Below are 4,776 nucleotides of genomic sequence, written 5' to 3' on the forward strand. Positions count from 1 at the left end.
CAGGTCAGTATGTCAGCATGTCCAGGTCAGTATGTCAGTATGTCCAGGTCAGTATGTGTCAGTATGAGTCAGTATGTCCAGGTCAGTATGTCCAGGTCGGTATGTGTCAGTATGAGTCAGTATGTCCAGGTCAGTATGTCAAGGTCAGTATGTCAGTATGTCAGCATGTCGAGGTCAGTATGTCAAGGTCAGTATGTCAGTATGTCAGTATGTCCAAGTCAGTATGTCAGTATGTCCAGGTCAGTATGTGTCAGTATGAGTCAGTATGTCCAGGCCAGTATGTCCAGGTCAGTATGTGTCAGTATGAGTCAGTATGTCCAGGTCAGTATGTCAGTATGTCCAGGTCAGTATGTCAGTATGTCAGCATGTCCAGCTCAGTAGATCTGGGACTGTGCACCCCTGGTTCAGTAAGGACCAGAGATTTGGGGGGGGGGGGGGGGCCTGAGGACACTACCTCATGCCTCATTCATGAAAAACACGGTTTAATAAAATGCTCCCAAGAAACACTGTGTATTAAGGAGGCTGTTGGACATAAACAGTGTTCCCCTCTCTCTAGAACTCTGTGAGCAGCTGATAAACCTGGATTCCTTTTCTCTTGCTACCAGATGTTTCAATTCCCTGGGTTCTTATATTATGTGAAAAATGTAAATGTGGTTTCTGCTGAGAAACAATAAAAATATAACAAGCCCAACAGATTAAATCTGAGATTGCAAATTAGCCAGCGTGATATCTGACAAAGATGAAAAAATTAAACCTTTATTACATGGCCAAAAATACAAATGTTGTAGAAATAATCTATAATAAGAAATACTATATAATACTACTGATAATAACATTAATCATACTACTACGACTACTAATACTACCACTATTACTACTAATACTAGTACAACTCCTTATATCCCACCGCCTGACCACCTGTCCTCTTGACCCCATCCCCTCTCCCCTTCTACAATCTATCTCTAATGACATTCTCCCTTTTCTCTCCTCTCTAATCAACACCTCCCTCTCTTCCGGCACCATGCCCTCTTCCCTGAAGAGGGCCAGAGTCACTCCCCTGCTCAAAAAACCTATTCTTGACCACTCTGCCCTGAACAACTACCGGCCTGTCTCTCTTCTTCCCTTTCTCGCTAAAACTCTGGAACGGGCGGTCTGCTCCCAACTGTCCACTTATCTTCTTCACAACAATCTCCATGACCCCAACCAGTCCGGCTTCAAGAGTGGCCACTCCACGGAGACCGCCCTGCTCGCGGTCACTGAGGCACTCTACTCTGCTAAAGCCAAATCCCTCTCCTCTGTCCTCATCTTCCTCAACCTGTCGGCCGCCTTCGATACAGTCGACCATGAGATTCTGCTCTCATCGCTGTCTGGGATGGGTGTCACAGGATCTGCACTGGCTTGGTTTTCCTCCTACCTCTCTGGTCGCTCCTACCAGGTGACTTGGAGGGGCTCAGTCTCTGACCCTCACCCCCTACAAACTGGAGTCCCGCAGGGCTCAGTTCTTGGTCCTCTCCTCTTCTTGCTATACACCATGTCTCTTGGTTCTGTTATCTCTTCCCATAGCTTTTCTAACCATTCTTACGCCGATGACACCAAACTCTTTATTTCCTTCCCCCCTGATACCCAGGTCACCACACAGATCTGTGCCTGCTTGGCTGATATCTCTGCGTGGATGACTTCCCACCACCTGAAGCTAAACCTTGCCAAAACTGAGCTTCTCCACATCCTCTCCGACAATCGACCTCTCACTGACTGTTGAGGACTTTGTAGTTTCCTCCTCCCATACGGCAAAGAATCTTGGGGTGACTCACCCTGCCTTGCCTCACCCTGGCTCCACAAGTATCCTCCACTGCCAGAACCTGCAGGTTCTTCTTCTACAATATATGTCGTATCCGTCATCTCCTAACAGAGAAAGCCACCCAGCTCCTAGTCCAGGCGCTCATAATTTCCCGCCTGGATTACTGCAACTCCCTCCTAGCCGGTCTCCCAGCGTGCGCCATCAAGCCCCTCCAGCTGGTCCAGAATGCTGCAGCCCGCCTGATCACCAGTCAGCCCACAGTTCTGTTTTTGACCCTGGCCTCCACTCTGTCTGCCCCTGCTGTTGAAATTAAACCTGCCATTTCTTCTGTTCACCCCGGCATAACAAAATGTACTAATGGTAATAATAATAATAATAATAATAATAATAATAATAATAATAATCACAGCTTCAGGTCCTCATCGTCCATAGCAAATAGCAAATAAAAACGCTCGTGATATTGATGCTATTGATTGAAATTTCTGTAAACCCTTTCAAAATATATACATAGAAATAAGTAGCCTGTGCTGAATTTTAAAAGTATTGAGAGCACGAGCTAGTCCGACTGACAGAGGCAGAGATTCATATAACAGATTCAAATTGTAGAATCAAATTTAATCAAACATTTCAATATATTGGCCACTGATTGACACGCAATTGTGCCATGTTCGTAGTCATACAGACGACAGGCGCGCGGCGAGCAGAGCTGAAAGCAACGTATCGCAGTGAATACGAGAAAACGCACACGCACGAGCGCATTCTAAATATACGTTAAAATACCGCTGTGGCATTCTATTGTTCGACAGTATACAGGTTGCATCACCATATCGCCTGCAAACCAAACTTGCAAACTTTCGATACTTGATACCTTCAGTTTTAGCGTCTTTGCAGGCTGCCAGAGCCTGGAAACGGATGGTTTGCGCGCAGTGTTTTTTAAAATATAGCCCTACCCAGATATAATAGCCTATATGAAAGATAATGACTATAAAAAAATTTTTTTAAAGTTATCTTGAGGATATAGATCTGTGTGTAACGTATAATCACGCTACTTGCCATGGTCAGGCCTATGATAGTGCGAGCGAGTGTTTTAGTTACTGCGGAAAATGTCGTTATCGTGCGTTATCTTGCGCTGCGCATAGAGGCCACAAAGAGAGAGAGAGAGAGAGAGAGAGAGAGAGAGAGAGAGAGAGAGAGAGAGAGAGAGAAGGGGGACTTTTCCCGACAGTGTGGACTTCTCTCTGGTTACTGTGGAGCCTCCGGCATGGCGCGCATCATCAGAGACGGGGGGGGGGGAGGGAGGGAGGGAGGGAGGGAGGGACGGGGCGGGGCGGTTTACCTGACGCCCTTTTCGGCATCTTCTCTCCCGCCCGCCCCACACTTCTCCCCTGCGCTCTCCCGCAGCGCCACCCCGCACCGCACTCACTCGCTCTCCCAGACCGTGCAGAAGCGGCCACACAACCGTCGCCCGGCGCAGATTCGCCGGATTACTTCTGGAGGACTACTTTGTCACTAAACCCTCACGCCCCCCTCCCCCGTGGATCTGCCGCGCCGTGTTACCCAGCTGGGGCGACAGTGCCGCGTTTTCTGATCGAAATCCCTGAGGCGTATTGACAGCTTCTGCTAACTTCTAAGGTAACTGTTCACTCCAACAGGCGACTTTATCCTCGTTGTAGCCGACTGGGTTTCTGTACTTCGCCAAACACCTGCTGCGGGTCTTTCTCACAGTCCTGCGTTACAATTAGTGTGTCTAAGATAATCATATGATACAACTATTTTCTTCTTTGTTGAACTGAAAAGGGTTCTTACTTTGTATAGGTATACTCATCGGAAAACAGTTACTCGAGTCGAGCAGATGCGCTGCGAATTACTTTCATACCTCGATAACTGAGCAGTGACACTCTTCGTTTACTTACATCGGAAATTAACCTTTGTACATTGAAGTTCGGAAGAGTGAGCAGTCGCACTTATTTGTATAATTTACATATTCAGAAGCTGGCGTGGAGACGAATAGTCTGTTCTTTTGTTATCTTGTTAAGGAGAGAATGCACTTATTGAAAAAAAAATGACAGCACACGTCTGCCCCTTGCTTTGTTATATCTTGAATGTTCGCTGTACTTTTACGGTTAACTTTCTTTCTAAAACTGTTTGTTGCGTGAATATTTCCCTCTTCTTAACTCGGAAGTTCAGCGCTTGATGAATATGTATGACGCTTCTTCGGTCTGTTCTCCTGCGCACCTGCACCGCTAAATTACCTCAGCGAGCACCTCCTGTTCAGCTCAAATTATATGCTATTAATAAATGTTATTTAACAGTGATTTCTTTCTTCTTAAAACACCTGTGCCTTGCGTGATTCACATAGAAAACACTTTTTTAACATTTGATATTTTGCTCACGCATTTAGGCCATAGGTAATATTAATAAATACATTACATTACATTACATTATTGGCATTTGGCAGACGCTCTTATCCAGAGCGACGTACAGTTGATTAGACTAAGCAGGAGACAATCCTCCCCTGGAGCAATTCAGGGTTAAGGGCCTTGCTCAAGGGCCCAACGGCTGTGTGGATCTTATTGTGGCTACACTGGGATTAGAACCATTGACCTTGTGTGTCCCAGTCATTTACCTTAACCACTACGCTACAGGCCGCCCTGTACATCTATTTATTTATTTGTTTGGCTTTATATACACACTCACAGAGCACTTTATTAGGTATTTATTACTTATTTGTTAGACTTCTACTGCTGTAGCCTATCCACTTAGAGTTATGATTTGTGTGTACAGAGATGCTCTTCTGCATACCACTGTTATTTGCGTTACTGTCACCTTCCTGTCAGCTTTGAGCAGTCTGGCCATTCTCCTCTTGATGTCACTCATTAACAAGGCATTTCTGTCTGCTAAACAGCACCATTCTTTGCAAACTCTTAGAGACTAGTGTACGTGAAAATCCCAGGAGATTAGCAGTTTCTGAGATACTC

At 45.7% G+C, this 4,776-nt stretch overlaps 1 protein-coding gene across 1 annotated transcript in view; it reads left to right on the top strand.

Moving 5' to 3' along the window:
• The first annotated feature begins 3,199 nt into the window (after window positions 1–3,199).
• The window catches only part of LOC133137745 (DNA-binding protein SATB1-like), a 31,884-nt gene continuing 30,307 nt past the window's right edge, over window positions 3,200–4,776 (top strand). The window contains exon 1 of the mRNA XM_061256074.1: window positions 3,200–3,430. The gene's annotated coding sequence lies outside the window, so the exon portion shown is untranslated. The remainder of the gene's footprint in view (window positions 3,431–4,776) is intronic.

Source organism: Conger conger, chromosome 9, assembly GCF_963514075.1.
Source record: "Conger conger chromosome 9, fConCon1.1, whole genome shotgun sequence".
Lineage (NCBI taxonomy): Eukaryota > Metazoa > Chordata > Actinopteri > Anguilliformes > Congridae > Conger > Conger conger.